Source organism: Pinus tabuliformis, chromosome 3_1, assembly GCF_031772625.1.
Source record: "Pinus tabuliformis cultivar Carrire ecotype Pingquan chromosome 3_1, CPIR1, whole genome shotgun sequence".
Taxonomy (NCBI): Eukaryota; Viridiplantae; Streptophyta; class Pinopsida; order Pinales; family Pinaceae; genus Pinus; species Pinus tabuliformis.
In genome coordinates this window covers 774702676-774721126 of record NC_142301.1, presented here as the reverse complement: position 1 = coordinate 774721126, position 18451 = coordinate 774702676, and positions in this window count along the sequence as shown.

The window sequence follows — 18451 nt, the reverse complement described above, 5'->3', positions numbered from 1 at the left end:
TGATAGATGATGTATAGAGTCATATTCTTCTTGTAGAACATCTTTTTGCAGACCCTGCTTACAGTCAGGGGGAGCATGAACGGCACACTTCAGCAGAGCAGAGACTTTAGCATGTAATCAGAGGGAGCATGGTCAGATTGGTACACCTTGGCATATACAAAGGGGAAGCTCATTCAGAGATTTCAGCAGGTACTCAGGGGGAGTATGGACAGCAAAATGATTATCAAGGAAAGAGAATATCTTGGTCTGCCCTTTGCCCTTGATGTCAAAGGGGGAGAGTGATTTGGTGTTGTTGCCATCAAGTCCAAAGGGGGAGATTGTTGGCATTATGATGCATGTGTTGTACTTGATGGCAACCCACTCGTAGAAGAACAACTCCCTTACATATGAATCTACAGAAGAGATATCAGATGTGATAGAATACATGGGAATCAGATAACAGTTCTCAATATGACAAGCTAGCTTTGCCATCAAGTCCAAAGGGGGAGATTGTTGGCATTATGATACAATTATTGTCCTTGATGGCAACTCACACAGATGACAGATCATAGTGCAGCAATTCAGTAGCAAAAAGTTGATGATTAGACTACAAAGAATGAAGAAAATAAGGTATCCATAGGTTCATCTTATCAAAGTCGCGTATACACGCAGGATAATCGATCAAAAGGCACGTATGCGTATAAAGGAACTTTCATGCAAGGGAAGGCACGTACATGTGGGAGAACTTATCTTTGGTCCATGGTATTTAGTTCGACATATTTGAACCTACGATTTTGGTCCTTGGTATTGCGTCTAAAATATTGAACCCAAGTATTTGGCCCAAGGTATTGATTATTTATGGTTTTGGATCATGGTATTGAGAAAAGCCTAAGACTATAAAAGGAGAAGAAGATCATTAGGCAATGTGATGGAAAAAGTCTTGAATATCTAATGAAGTATGAGATCCAGTATGTAGGTTATGGGTTTATGATGCATTGCTTGATCTAAGCTAAGGAGGAATCTCAATGGTGGATGGAGAACAAGATCTAAGGATAGATCGAGATCTAATGGCTTGGAATGAATCATCTCTATACGGTTTGATCTTGTTTACTCTAGTTCTGTATACTGACGCATGTAATGTTCTGTACATGTTATGGGTATGACTAATGTCTGGAACATTTGCAAAGTTATGAGAAAATATTTGTAGATCTGTACGCAGGTTGGTTTTAGTGAAAGCGCATATGTACGCAGGTTTGGTTTGTCATAGTAGCTTATACATCATGAAGTATGATATTTGAAGTTGCAGTTGGGTCTAATTGTTATTGCAGAGTTTAGTTGTCTTCTCTGTGTTCTGGTGACTGTGTTGTTGAAAGGGTTTTCAGTCGTTCAGTGATTCAGAGATTGATGATGCTAGTATTGATTGATTTTGTGCTTCAATGATATTGATGGGTCTAATATGAAAATTGGATGAAACGTGGCCTTCAGATTATTGTGTCATGCTTCAGGAGTATCCAGTCTGAAAATGTATGAAATGTGGTACCTGGAGGAAGAAAGAGAAGGTTGTAGCCTTCTGTAGGTCGGCACCTACGTACTAGTACATCAGCTAGTACAAGAGCTAAGGGGGTGGTAGCTCCGTTCCAGTAGCAGCTGGAAAACAAGTAAAGGCTGGAGCGTTTCAGTAGGTTGGCACCTACGTACTAGTAAATGGATCGGCTAGTACAAGAGCTAAGGGGGTTGTAGCTCCCTTCCAAGAGAGTCTGGAGAATGAGAGAAGGTTGTAGCCTGCGTACTGGTATAAGACTGCACCAGTACAAAATATTGTAAACTGAAGTTTCTTATTAAAAGAAGATAGAGACGACTTGCAACAGGTGGTTTTCACCCACACTGGGTTTCCACCTTATATCATGGTGTTCATGCGTGCCTCTTGTGTATGATGGTCTGTTTTATTTTACTGCACCTGCTTACTATTCATATGGTTAATTAAGTTCTGATGCACTAACTAAAGATCAACATTTAATGGATTAAGTTAATCATATGTATTCTGGATATACGCCAGTTGCATTAGACACAGTTGCGTATACACGCGGGTTCTATTAACTAAAGTAGTGTATATGTATCTAAGTATTGAAATGAAAAAGTTTTATTGATTTGATAATACTGATTCACCCCCCCTCTCAGTATTATTTCCAACAGAAGAACTATCCTATTAAGGATAATTCGTGGCTTGATACCAGACAGATTGAGCAGGTGGGTTCTTTAGTCGAGAAGCTCATGGACCGGAGTCATGATTTCTTTTTACCCCGGGAGCCTGATGTAGGAGCATCCAGCTAGGGCACCATGACTAGGTGTTGGTCTCCGCCAAGATGGAAGTTGTGTTAACAAATTGTTTTTTTTTTTATGTTAGTTTGTCAAAGTAGGGTGGAAGATTTTGTTTACTTTTAGTTTCAGTACTAGTTAGGGACAGTTTGGTCAGTTAGGGTCATTAGTTTGTCTATCTTTAATCAATAGAAATTTAATAATTGTTCTGTCATTTTGGAGAAAAAAACAAAATGTGTTTGATGTAAAATCTTGTCAAAAAGCATAACTGAATGCAAGCATCGTTATGTAACTAAATAGAAATACAACTGAAAATAGTAACTGCACAGTTCAGGTAACTATGAACAGAGACTATAAATGTACATGAAAAATCCATTGAAAGGGTTCAACATTTTTAGCATTCATGCAATAATAAGAAAAGAACAGACAATTCGAATCCATCTGTGTATCCATAGTATTTTTGTTTTGCTTCCTAATTCACTGAACATCAGAGTAATCAATGCAATGCTTACATACAAGTTTATTTAATTCTTCTCTTCTAAGAAATAGAGTCCAGACAGTGAGACACAGTTGCATTTCCAGAATGAGGGTTTGAATCCCATAGAAGAAACCGACATTGAATAAACAGGAACGAATGTAGACAAATCGATCGGATGAGTTAATCACATACAGGCCATAAATTATCTTCTTAACTTTGAAATCGACCACCATAACAAATTACCAGAGCAACTACAGAACCTTTTGTTCGTGGAAAAAAAAATTAAAAACACAGTTGCAAATTAACATTCGTAACTCGAAGGCGTTGAAGCCAGAATGAAAGGAACGATAGCCAATCATCATCATTAAAACAAGGTAAACCTAAACCAATGTTTTCCTAAAAGTTTTTTCTTTAAATTATACGATGAAATTTATGAGCATACATAGCAGAGTTCCAGAATAAACTAGAAACAGTCACACAACCGATAGTCGACAAACCCTAGGTGAGGGTTTTGGGAAACATCTCCCACACATTAAAAGTTACAGCCAACAATCACAGAACCAAGGAAGCCTACACTAACAAAATGACCAGGACATTGGCTACAACCAAGAGACAACACTGACTAAGCATTGAGGAAAACCAAATCCTCAATCTTATAGGCCTAATCCAAAAACTGAAGATTAGTTGTGTTGACAGAGCCTACCAAGCAAAGGCTGGCACGTTTGTTCCGAGCATACCCAACTGCAAACCCCAATACCTACAAAAGAACCAACACACAGTTGTTAGCAACCTGTCGACAAAGGGAAACAAAACAAGTGCATGAGTGAAAGTATAAGAGGGATACATTTTCCCTACATGAAGGATTCACAGCGAGAATAGAGAACAAGCCTTTAACCCTCGAGTTCCAACCAACGACTGAGACAAAGAAGTGGCCACATTAGGAATAGAAGAATGGAAATGACAAATTGAATCATGGATAGAAGAGGCTACCTGGATTGAATCCGAAGACCAGAGAGCGCCACTATTTCGAAACCTGAGTGCATGCCAACTCATTGAGTTTCACAAGCAAGATAACCTCATACCAGAACCCGAGCTCATGGATCAAAGACCAGTTGAAACAATTGCAAAAAGAGCACAGAAATATACTTACACAGGCGGTGATAGAACCATTTTTGGTTGTCCAACGAATCAGGACCAAAGGTTATCCAAGCAGGTATAAGAGTCAATAAAATATAAGAGTCACACTATCGGACAAGAAAAACCAGAAGGTGCGCCCAGCAGTTGCAGTGCAGCTGCATACACAAGCAGCAAAACCACACAGAACAAACCCTCGGTGAACAAGTACAAAGAACAAAAATGGTTGAATGAACGACGAAGGAAGAGTTTTGGCGAAACGAGGAGCGGGAAATACGACCCAAGGTATAGTACACAGTATTGATTGCACACATAAATGCCACCTATCATTTTCCAGAAAAATATGAGAACATTGGTAATCATAAACTAATCCACAACTAAATCACACTTAAATCATTTAATTGTTGATTAGTTCAAACAGTGTTGGGCTGGTCCCATCACGACCTTTGTGCCATAATGAATCATTTTTCCAACGACATGTATTAGATGTATTGGGATCTTGCTGCAACTTTTGAATGAGTTTCCACACCTCTCCATCATTCTTTTATTCGTCCCTTAATTTAGTTATAAAATAGGGTCAAATAATAGAAATGGCATAAACAATGTTTTCACATCCTCATCCTTTATTGAGAGTGCATCCACAACAACATTTTTCTTCCCTTTTTGTAGATGGTTTCAAAGTCATAACCAACATCTTTGTGAGCCATTTTTGATGCTCTTTTAAATATAATATTTGTTCCAAAAAGTATTGAAGACTCTCATGATTTTTGTTTACCTTGAAGTGTCTTCCCATTAGGTAAGGTCACCATTGTTTTAGTGCATGTAGTATTTCCAACATTTCCTTCTCATAAATATGTTTGTGTAAATATTTTCCTTCGATTAAATGACTTTCAAAAATAATGGGTCTTCCTTCTTGAATTAAGAGAACACCAATTCCATTTCCTGAGGCATCACATTCCACAATAAAGGCTTTTGTGATGTATGTCATAGCTAAGACCTATGTTTTGCACATTTCATCTTTAAGATTTTCAAAGGCCTTAGTTGCTTCTAGAGTCCAAGAAAATGCATCTTTCTTTAGTAATGTTTTTAGAGGTGTTGCTATTCTTCCATAATTATTAACAAACTTGCAATAATACCCTGTCCACCCAAGAAATCCTCGAAGATTCTTTATATTTTTGGGGATTTTCCATTCCTTAATGGCTTTAATTTTGTTAGGGTCTACCTTAACACCCTCATGAGATACAATATGACCCAAATATTCCACCTCTTGTACTCTAAAGAAAAATTTGGAGGTTTTTGCATATAATTGTTTCTCCTCCAATAGTTTGAGCACCATATCAACATATTGAACATGATCCTTCCAAGACTTTTTGTAGACTAACATATCATATAAAAAAAACAAGCACAAATTTTCTAATGAAAGGTTTGAAAATGGAATTCATCAAACCCTGAAACGTGGAAAGTGCATTAGTAAGGCCAAAAGGCATGAACAAAAATTCATAATGAACCTCATGAGTTTTGAACACTAGTTTTGGAATGTCTTCAATCGTCATCCTAATTTGATGATATCCTGAACAAAGATCCAACTCGGTGAGGTAAATTTCTCCACTAATTCATCCAACAATTCATCAATGGCAAGAATGGGGAATTTATATTTAATAGTGATCTTTTGAGCTCCCTATAATCTGGACACATATGCCATCATCCATATTTCTTGTGCACCAATACTACAAGATTAGAGAAATAACTTTGACTAAGTTGAACTATACTCACATCTAGTATTCCTGGAACCATACATTCAATTTCACTCTTTTAGGAATAGGGATATCTGTAAGGTCTGATTTTTGGAGGAAGACTTTCTAGAATCAAATGAATGGCATGATCATGATCATGAATAGATGGGAGGCCTTTAGGAGCATCAAATACCTTGGAATTATTGTCCAAGGCTTTTTGGAGATCTGGAGAAATAGATGCTTTCAATGTTTGAACTTCTAGTGACCATAATTTTCCAATTAAGCCCCATTTTTATTTATTCAAAATATTTATCATGCCATTAGAGCTGATTATCTTCCTAGTTTCTCTACAATACCCCTTAATTCAATTTCCTTTCCTTCCCAAAAAAAATTCAAGAAAAGTTCTTGAAAATTAAAAGTTATCGTCCCCAAATATTGTAATCAATGGACTCTTAGAACAACATCAGCACCACCCATTGGAATGGAAATCATTGGGCTATTAAATATATATTCCCCCATGGCTAGATTGATATTATGACACTTTCCAAAGAAATTTATAATTCCTCAATTTACAACCATCACTTGACACTCTGGTGTTGGATATAGGAAGCAATTAAATTTGTTGGCTATCTTGCAATGAATAAAATTATGGGTACTACCCAAATCAATCAAAACTATTACTTTTTTCTTCTTGATATATGCTTCTATCTTAAGCGTTTGAGGAGTGTTAATTCCTTCCATTAAATTACAATATATGGTTAGATTCATTTCTTCTTTCTCTAGGGTTGGTTCGTGGTGTATATCCTCCTCTTTTGATGTTTCTTGTTCCTTTTCTTCCGCCTCTTCACAATCTATATAGAATAATTTATTCTCAGCACACTTATGACCTTTAGTGTATTTGTTATCTCAACTGTAACAAAGCCATTTTGCTATTTTTTCCTCCAATCGTTGTGGTGTCAACCTTCTAGGTTGTGGAAGACTAGGAGAAACAACACTTCCATCTTTATAGTTGTGAGTGGTATACTTTCTTGTTAGCATAAATTTTCTTTCGACTTTTCTTACCACCCTGAATGCCTTCGCCAATGAATCAGGTTCCCAAAGGTGAACCTCATGTTTAATTTTATCCTTTAAAATCCCTATGAAGACATGAATCCTATGCTCATATAGAATATCAGTTACCCTAATATTCAATTTTTGGAATTCTTCAATGTGATCTGCCATTGAACCCTTTTGTTTGATATTTATCAATTGGGTGAAGAAGGTTTTTCTCTTTGTATCTTCATAATGTGCTATCATTTCCTCCATAAAAATTAATCAGGTGACAAGTGGTTTACAAGAAAAAAAACCATCTATACCATACAAATTGATTGGGTTATGAATATAAATATGAAATACATACCTTTTGTGAGGGTTTCACATCATATAGATCAAAATATTTCTCCATCTGTAGTATCCAGGTTACGTATCCTTGCCATCAATATTCCTCCTATCAAACTTTGGAATGTGGTAGGTTTTCACCCCAAAGTTAAAGTCTATAAATCATGATTAATATTCCTTTTGTTCTCATCATGAGTGTCATGGAATAACTTGTCATCATTAGGAAGCATTTCTTGTAGCAACTTTGTTAAACCTTCCATTTCTTCTTTCAAAACATCCTTCAAACCTTCCATTTTTGTTTCTAAAGCATCCGTCAAGCCTTCCAGGTCCATTTTTATTTTTTATTCTAAATCGTTTATGTTCCCTTTTAAACAATACATCTTATAATTCATAATTGCTTCCAATTCATTTTTTATTACTCTTTGTGATAGTGAAATTGTTACATTTGGTCTCGTAATTTTGAAATATCATGTTGCATTTCTTCCTCTTCTTCATGCATCGTAGAAGAGCTTTCTTGTTTCTTACTAGGTGTGTCAATTTTTTTGTTTCGAGGCATTTTGGAATCAAACAATGGTATCTATGCTTCTATATTCCTTCTAAATCACTTCAATCTAATTCTTCAAACAAAATTTATGCAAAATTTGAAAAAATTACATACCTTTTTCTTGCTTTTTAGGAGCTCAATATTGAAATTTTTTTATCTCTATAACTTCGAATCTCCAAGGTATGAAATTTCACCCTTTTCTAGCCCTATGGTAATTATTTCCAACCCCACAAGTTAGATCGAGATTTTATTGTTAAATAAAGAGTTATGCCCAATCTCCCACGATGACCTTATTATCAAATGATTTAGTAGAGTGAACTTGTATGGTGTTCCATGTGTCATTATTTAAACCTTCGACCCTAAAAATAATACAAGAAAAACTAGAGTTTGTGTAATTTTATTCACTCTTTCCGAAATTCAAATTTGATGCTCCAAGCAAAGTTATGACAATTTTTTTCTAGACCACCTGTTTGAGATTAAATTATGGAGCCTGCAAAAACCCTAACTTCCTCGGATCATATCTACAAAAATATAACGAACGAAGATATAAAATTTATACAAAATGTTTACCAATATTTTAAATATACTTGTTTACAATTTCATATTCTAAAGCCTTGTAGAAAAAAATATTACAGCGAAAATTTGAAGATGACCCGTTTGAAGAAGAGAAACCCTAGAATCCAAAACTTTGATCCCAAATGTTATGGAACTAGCTCACAAAATAGTAGAAGAGATAGATAAAAGACTTAAAACTTCTCCTCTTTGAGGGTTAAACCTCCTTTACATTGCACAACTAAATAATTCTTGGATGATACACATGATAAGACCTCCTTGTTATATATAGGAGTCTAAAGGGTTAAAATATAATCAGAGCCTACATAAAAATAATAATATAAGGGCATAAAAATAACAATAGTAGGCTTCTATGGGGCACAAAATTAAAAACATGGGGGATACATGGGCACAACAATAACAATAATGGGAAGACACTATTATTATAGAGACCTAACAATTCATGGATTTAAGTCAAGAGGTATTCGGGTTTGGGTAATTTCTATCTCCATCCTTGCTAGGTGGTTGGTGGCCATGGATTTGATCTTGGATGGCATCCATGCCAGTTAGTTATTGGCCCTTTGCCCCTGTAGCTTGTAAAATTCTAAAAATTTAAGTGGTCCTAATGAATACTCTACAATGTGATTTGGTTTGGGGATTCTGATATCTTGGTCACCAATGTTGTGATAGAGAAATCGAGTTAGGAGGGGGGTCTCTTACACTTAGGAGCTGGCCCACCAAGGTCATAAACACATGCACCATCTCATAGAGAACTTTGCCTCTTGATACAGGGAGATCAGTCCATCACATATACAAGAAGAAAAGACTCGGGAAAGGGGGAAGACTCTTCTCATAGGTCATCCCTCTTAGACACTGAGATTTTGACTAAATGGACTGATTGGATCATAGACACAAGTCACATGAGGGGTTGGCTCAACCAATACATGTAGATGATAGATTTGTACTAACAAAAGAAGTTTCTATTGGGGCAAACTCTCTTGGACTAGCATGAAGCTTGTATAGACATTCTCCAATCACTGGAACGCTTTCACAATCATTTAAGGGATCTATATAAGAGGTTAGAGGATATTGAGCAACATCTCAATATTTCTCCAGTGACAGGAATAACAGTAGAGGATCTAAAATATCTAATCTAGGTTGCAAGCTTCAAATTAGACCCCTCAACATGATTATGATATGGTGATGGTGTTTAATTGCCTATGTTCTATTACTTTTGTACAAGGACAGTCAGGCCAATGTCTTAGTTTTAGTTTTAGTTTTTGTCTTCTTGTTTCCTTTAGTTATCAGTTGTCTCTCTCCACCCGAAGGAGAGTCAAATTTTGTTTATATTCCAATCTCCCATGTGAGAGTGTGTTTAGAATTTTGTAATCCTCGATGTAAACTCTAGTTTTTATGGTTAATAAAATTCACCCCACAAGTTTTTTTCCATGTGGTATTATAAATTGTGGTATTGGCCCATGGTAGAAGTTAAGAATCTCTATGCCTAAATTTTATAGGTTAAGGATCTCCAAGGTAAAGTGAGATGAATATATGTGGTTATAATTCTTGTTACATATTTTTTTAATTGTGTAAATATTTAAAACATATATTAATTTTTTTTATAATTAATAATAATAATAATTTAAAATAAAGTAATAATTTAATTGGCTTTTATGATTTTTTTATGTTGATAATGTGAGATGTATTATAAGATAAGTGTTTTGGTGTCTATTATAAATTGATACCTATCTGCTTTCACCAACTATTTAATTTATATAATTGTATTAATATCTAGATATATCATTTTCTAGTAATTTATATTATTACTTCAAAAAAATATAATTTTCCTTATCAAATAAAATAACCATATTTCTAAAAAATAAAGATTATTAGAAAATATGTATAAAAAATTATTTTTATAAATATAAATTAATATCTATATTTTTATATTTATATTGAATATTAGCATAATTCTAAATAAACAAATGCAAATGCCAAAGCAATGTAATGAAAGTTTTCATATTGATATCATTAATTGCAACTATAAATATATTTTTAATTAAAATCATTACACTTGAAGTTAGTTGATTATAGGATATTAATTAAATTAATAAAAATATTATAAATTAATAAAAAAAACTTAAAAATTCTTTTAAATTAAATATATTTGGATACATTTCGAGTTCAAATTTATAGATATATTTTAACTTAAAATTTATAATAAAATGTGGAGGTTTTAAGTTAGAATTTTATTTTAAATGTGGTAATAAATAAACATATTTATTAATATAGGTTTATTTTTAATTCCAAATCTACCTAGAGTGAAGAGGTATTAAATCTTTCAGGAATCAATTTTTTTTTTTGTAAAATTTGAGGAAAGATTTGCATCTCTAGAGATTTTATTCCTCTCATCACTTGGTATATCCTTATTTAACATTGATCTATGTTGGTTCTTAATAATATTATTTATATTATATGGATTTCACATTTCTATATATAAAAGTATTCTCATTTTTTTATTTTATTAAAATCTTGATTTAATCTTTATGGAATATCTAGGAAATATTTTTAGTATTATTGAGGATAAAGAATTCAAATATATCTTGAAAGTAATTATATCCTTTTTTCTTTTAGATTTAACTAAAAAAATATTATAAAATAAAATAAATATTTATAAAATATTTTTATTGTGAAATGAGTTATGGATTTTAGGCATGGGGTATTAATAAGCCATGGTATGGCCCATGGTATTCTAACAAAGTCTATTTACAAGTTAATAATGTCTATGGTATGGTCGAGGGAATATCCATGAATAAAAATCTTATTATATTGTATGTTTATTGTAAGTATTAGATTTTTATGTATTTATTTATTAAATTTAAATATGGTTACAAAATCATTATTTTAATTTATGTAGTAAAATGGATCTTAATTTATAGATACTATATAGATGCTTTATATTTTAATGTGACACATCTTATGATTTTATTAATGAAAACAAAATTACAATATAACAAACTAAATTTTATTATTTTTATTACTTTTAACCTTTTATTATTTATTTTCCTTGCAAAATAAATCCATACTTTCATTCAATAATATATAGAAAATACATTTTATATATACATATTGTACATGTGCATTTTCCTTGGATCTATCTAGATCGATGAGTGTCGTACATAACTCAAAAGTATATTCCTAAGGCATGACATATTACGACCAAATGACCAAAAAGAGATACATACAAAGTAGTGAAATCACATCAACAAAAGGGTAAATATTGATGAATATAAAGTAGAAATACAATCTTCCTATTCTTTCCTTTGTTTTTCTGGACCTCTTGCCAAACCCCCAAAATTCTACCAACTTGAATTTAAGCTAAAGAACACTTGGATATCTCTCAAGGATGATCGTTGTATGAGATTGAGCTTTCAGATATATGGACATGTTTTGTGCCCCCCAAACCATACTCTATGTGTGCCTCATTAGTTGGTCTTTTGAAACCATGAGAGTTTCGGTATCTACCATGTTCTGTTTAGGAGAAGCATCATCATGAGTCGCCACACCCCAAGTTGTGTGTAAGAAATGATGTATATGAGCATCCTATTTTGATTGGACTAGTTGGTTTTCCTTAATATCCTCCTCCTTAGTAGCTGATAGGTGAGGATCAATATACTGCCAACCTTTTTGTTATTTGTTGGCTTCTTCTTAATTTTTGGGTTATTTTTGGCCTCTGGCCACGTGTTATGTAAATGGTCAGTTTAAAAACATTCTCAACATCTAAAATTCGTGTTCTCATAATACAAAACTTTGGTCATACTAACGTCTTGATGTTTCATTTATATATGGCCAGAAAGGCCTAACTGAGGTTAATCCCAACACATATTCTAATGAATGTAAAGATAACTTTCTCTATATTTTCATTATCCATTTTCTTGAATTTACCAAGATTATTCCCAATGTCCGCTATGACCCCGGGGTGCCAAAAGGAAAGGGGAAGATTTGGGAGTCTCACCCAAACCAACATAGTAGAAACCACCATAGTTGTGGTATCAAATTGGGAGCCATAGTGTAATGAAAATGTTTGCATTACCACAAAAACATGTTTTATCATTCAACACAATATCCATTTATTTTTTTGAGTTAAATTAAATAATGAATATGCCTTTGGAGAAAAAGTGAATGTCACATTTTGGTGTCCAAAGTGTTAATATCTATTGGTGAAGAGCCTCGGGTTTGGGCCAAAATCTATTAAATCTACAAATGATAGCCCTTGATTTGAGAGTAGAAAAGAGAGTATTTACTTATGAAAAATTTACATCCACGTGAGGAGTATTCTCCATATATTGAACAATGTAGGGACCAATATTATTATGGATCTTAGGTTGAGTTCTATTTCTGGGTAGACTAGTATGAAGGGAAGCCTTTCCCTTGGTTTCATCCCTATACTAAAATGATCCATTTTGAGTCCAGGATCCTAGAGTAGCATCACACAACTATAGAGTCAGAATAATGGGTGAATTCCTATAGACACTATTTTCTTTGATCTATGTACAGTCCTACAGCAAAATACCTACATAAATGAGGTTTTCATATTCAACACAAATATACCACTTATTCTTGATATTTTGTTTCAGGTCATGAATGGTATATGTAGAATTTATCCAAAAGAGATTTGTCTACCCATGAACAATTTTAAAGAAGACATGGAAGTAAAATATTCCTCCCAAGGTAGAGGAATGGTAGGATCCATCCATAAAAGGGCGATTTTCCATTTTATATGGGTTTATAGCCCAACAAGAGGCAGATTCATCGACCTTCATCAGCTTTGACACACCCATATCAACACCCACAAAATAGAGGGATGGGTATTTTGCATCCTCTAGCTGTTTAACAACCAAAACAAAGTAATTTATATATAGGGGAACAAAATAGTAGCAATATTACTTTCTCCATCTCGCACTGCCAATAGCACCAACTTGAGTATTCGATTGAAATTCTAGATAAAAATGAAATGTAATCAAACTTCAAAAAACAAATAAATGCCATGAAAAAAAAAAGTGTTGATGCTAGAACAAATTTATGGACTTAATGAGAACTATAACCTCAAAACAATAACTATACGAATAAAACCCCCAAAAACATGAAAAAGAAGCCCAAAAATAAAAATTGTTAATGTTGGAACAACATGTGTTTTTTTTTAGGGTAAATTTTCACCATTTCTAAAAAGTGGAAATAAAAACTAATTTGTTTTTTTGGAAAAAAATGAAAAAACATCCTGAAAACAAAAATTGTTGATGTTAGAAAAAACGTTTTTCTTGAAGTAAATTTTTAATATTTTTTACCAATGGAATTAAAGATAAAATATCATGACTCTAAAAACCCTTTTAATTCCACCAATTTTCAGGCATGATGTTAGAAACAAATTATCACATTTATGAAAAGCCTTAAAATTCCAATATTTTTTAGCCATGGCGTTAAAGATAAAATATCACGACTCCAAAAAACCTAAAATTCTAACTATTTTCAACATGGAATTAAAGATAAAATATCTTGACTCCGAAAAAAAATTAAATTTTGACATTTTTCAACCGTAAATTAAAACCATATATTTTGACTAGAAAAAGCCTTAAGTCTTCAACATATTTCAACCATGGAATTATGAACCAAATATTGCGACTAAAACAACTTTAAAAATGAACACCTAAATCAAATTCATTACGCCAAAAGTAATTTTTACTTTAAAAATTAAAAGTATATCTCTTTTATAGTCTTAGCCTAACACAACTTGTCCCATTGCAATGAAAATTTAAAAATCAACCATCAAATTGAAGTATTCAATTTGTATTGGTGCATTTAAATTGCAACATTCTTTTAACTATGATATATCAAATCATAACAATAAATAATATCATGACAATATCATCATATAATTTAAAAATTCAACATTATTTCCTAATATTTTATTAATTTTAATCAAAATATCAATAATAAGTTGATTGAACGAAACATAAATTATTTCTCGAAGTTATTGATGCACTGTAGATATTCAAAACAAATGAATTCTTCGTAATTAAACCATATAATATAATAAACATATAAATGACTCATAACTTCATGTAAGATCATATGAAATTTAAAATATTTATTTCAAGTTACTATGCAAACATCTTTTACATAAAATTTCTTAGACAATCACTCAAGTTCACTCATAGGTTCTACCACACCATCCTCATCTCCTCCATTGGAAGGCTTGATCGGAGGAAATCCTCCACTTCCATTGTTTGTGATTTTGAAATCCTCACTTCGAGGAAATTCATGAATGTCGTTTGTGTTTCTTAAATTATCACTCGAAGGAAATCTGTCATCATCATCGGTGCTTTTGAAATCCTTGCTTGGTGGAAATCCATTATTGTCATCAGTGCTTTTAAAATATTTGCCCAAAGAAAACTCATTATCATCATCAATGCTTTTGAAATTCTTACTTGGAGGAAATCCTTCACTATCCTCATATGTTCCATTGAAATCCTTGTTCAGAGGAAATCCTTCACCATCCTCATATGTTCCTTTAAAAGTCTCACTCAGAAGAAATCCATTATCATTGTTTGGATTTTAAAATCCTCACTTAAACGAAATTCGTCACCACTATATGTTCTTTTGAAATTCTTTTTCGAAGGAAGTCATCATCATCATGAGCACCTCTGAAAATACGTTATCCTCATTTGTGCCTCTATATTTCTTGTTTCGAAGAAATTTTTTATCCCCCCGGTTCATCAATGGTGTTTTTATAATCCTTACGATTAGGAATTTCTTGATTAATATGGTGAACATCATTACTTAATTAAACTCCTTATGAGGTGAAAAATTGACTATCTATTCATAGTGAAATCATTCATGTTATATTCATCAATATAATTAAATTTGTTGTGCGAACAAGATGTCAATGTTGCAAAAATAGAAACTTTAGTATCACATGAATCCATGAAATTTCATAGAAAATGTTTGAAAGTTACAAATTCTCTCTCTTTCCCAATGACAATTTATAAGTCAAAGAATGATATTCTCCCTCTAAAGTTCCTCCCCAAATTCTTTTCACGAAACATTTTCCTCCAAAATTTTCATTTAAATTTTTTTTTATCCAAAATTTCTTTTCAAAATTTATTTGGAAACATTCTACTAAAAAATTTCCTTCAAAATTTTGTCCCTACTTTCTACTCAAATTTTCCACACAATTTTTTCTTTATACTATCTTTCAAAAATGAAATAAAACTTTTATTTTAATTCTTTAGTATTAATTTAGTAATTAAGTTAATTTTTACAAATTGTATTTTACTTTTAATCCTCATTTAAAAAAATTAATCTAATCCCCAAAATCTTAGCTATATTAATTTTTCTTAATTTTACTTTTAATCTCACATCCAATAAAATTTAAAGTAATTCCACAATTTTCACTATTAGATTTTATAGTTTCTACTCTACACACAACATCAACTTGTGCGGGGAATTTGTTAAAAACCTTCGAGATATTTACGGAGAAGCTAAAGAGTCATAAAGAAGACAATCAAAGGTTAGATTTTTTTTAACCATTTAAAAATGATTTTGGGTAAATATGTTGTTTCATTCTATTTTTATTGAAAAATTAAACCTTTTTGTTAATTTTATTTTTTAAAGATAAATATATATATAATATTATATTTTAGGGCAAAACCCACAAAAATACCACATTTATAAGATTTTGAGGTGAAAAAACATCGAAACCCCGTACTTGTAGGATTTTTAAGAGAAAAAAATTAAGACTTCGAATAGAAAAATCATCTTTCTTTTTATGGGTTAAATTAATTTTTCAACTTTTCTTTATATTTCTAAAGGAAAAAAACCTAAAAATAATTTTTAAAAAATTAGAAGCAAAAAACCTTTTATTTTTACTTTAAAAAAATAAAGAATAAAAATTAAAAAACACAACAAATAAAAAAAATTATTCAAATTTTAAAAACAATAATCAATAAATATAATTGGAATATATATATAAACTAATTTAATCTAACTTATAGAAAAAATGATTTTTTTTCACGATGTTTTTTTTGGTTAATTTTAATCAAAATTCGACATATATTTTTTAAAGCTTGAGTTTAAATTGGTTAATATGCATAATTCGAATGCCCCAAGGGTTTTTCAAGGTGCTATATCCATTTATGCATTCAAAAATGTATTTAAAAAAAAAAAAAATTTGAAATTGTATAACTGGATTTTGGTGAATTCCATTAAAAAAGCTCTATATATATATATATATATATATATCACAACCAAAGGGTCACAACACGTCGAGAGCAGTGGAGGGTGGCCATGTCGTGACCCTTTGGCCCCAACACACTCTCTTTCTCTCTATCTCTCTCTTTCTATATATATATATATATCACCGCCAAAAGGTCGTAGCATGTCAAGTGTAGTGGGAAGTGGCCATGTCATAGCCCTTTGGCCCCAACACGATAGAGGGTCGATTTTGAGAATCGAACTCCGTCATGGACGGGTCAGAAAGCTCGATACAATTGAGTGACAGTGGCCTACCACAAGTCTCACCATGTCAAGGGCCAAATCTTCACAACATGGCTGAGTAGCAATGGTTCGCCATCACTCTGATCATTGTTGCAACACTTTAGCAGTGGTTTGTATATATTTTTTTTAATTTTTTATTAATCTTTTATTTTTCTATTTACCAAATTTATAATTGTTTTATTTTATTTCACTTTGTTTTTTATTTTTTTATTTAGTTTTTTATATATATTTTTATTTTTAAATTAAAATATTTGATTTTGGTTTTTTAAATTTAAATAATTTTTTTATTTGTTATAATTTTAATTTTTAAATTTTTATTATGTAATGTTAATTTAATTCTTTTATTTAAATTTTTTAATCTCACTTTAAAATTACGATATTAATTTTTAAAAATTATTTTTAATGTTATTTTGTATGACGTTTTGAATTTATATTATTTTTTATTTAATTTATTTAAGTTAATATTATATTTTTTAATTACAATTTTTTTTGGATTACATCTTTTTCTTGTATTTTCGTATATTATATTTTTCTATTGTTTTTTTTAATGTTAGAATGATGTTTTTGAAAAAAAAATTTAATTACTAGAATATTTCTATTGTTTTTTTTAATGTTAGAATGATGTTTTTGAAAAAAAAAATTAATTACTAGAATATTTAAGTTTGTTTAAATTCAAAGTGTAATTTTTTTTATAAATATAATATGAATATAATTTCATATATATATATATATATATAGCAAATTGGTATTAAAGAAATTTGTGAATTTTTCTAGATCAACAACAACAATTACATCATCTAAAGTTGCAATTGGACCCTCTATCAAAGCTCCCCAAAAAAACAGAACTAACCTCTATGGTAAAAGTCAAGTAATTGACCCCTCAAAATGAGTGAAAAATGTTAGATAATGGAAGATGGCATCGGAGTAAGATAAAATGGACTTTTCATGATATATTAAAGACAAAAGAAACAATGAAGGGTGAAAAAAATCTCTATATTGTGCTTAGCTTCAATATGGTGATATTATGGGTTAGTTAGGAAGGTACAAGATAAATATTTGGTGTTTGATCATATATCTTTTAGCTTTTTGTAGAACTTCAATCTTTTATTTTTTATTTTATATGTGTTTATACAAATTTACTTAATTACTTCTTTGGGACTTGATGATTAGGTACAACACTAGCATGACACCTATAAAAAGGAAGAAATTGCATAACCGTCTAGAAATACTCACTACAATGCAAATTTATTCAACAAATAATTAATACTACTAAATTTTTCCCAGATGCAATGCAAGAAGTTGCTTTGAGGAAAGGGGATTTTAATGAATCACTTATGGCGAAAAAGGCAAAGGAACCGCAATGCTCTTAGATGAAATGATTGGAAAGAGATACTTCAGTAGATTTGCAAACATCAAAGATCCAATGGGAGAGGAAAATGATCAAAGTGAAGCACATAATACTGTGGAGGAAGGTAATAATGAAGCTCTAGAAGATTATGAGCATTGATTATATGATATTGTTGATTAAATTTAAGTTATGCTTGAAAATCAAGCTCAATTTTGAGAACTATTCATTAGTTATACTTGTAATATTTTGATTTTGAGATTTTATGATAATAATGAGTATTCAATTATTGTTTTTATATGTTTGATATTTTTATTATCTAATTTTCACTTTAATTTTTATGACAATCATTATTTTTTGAAAAAAAAACTTTAAATATTATTTTTTTTACTTAAAATTCATAAAAGAATTATATTTTTAAAACTTTTTTTTTTCCAATT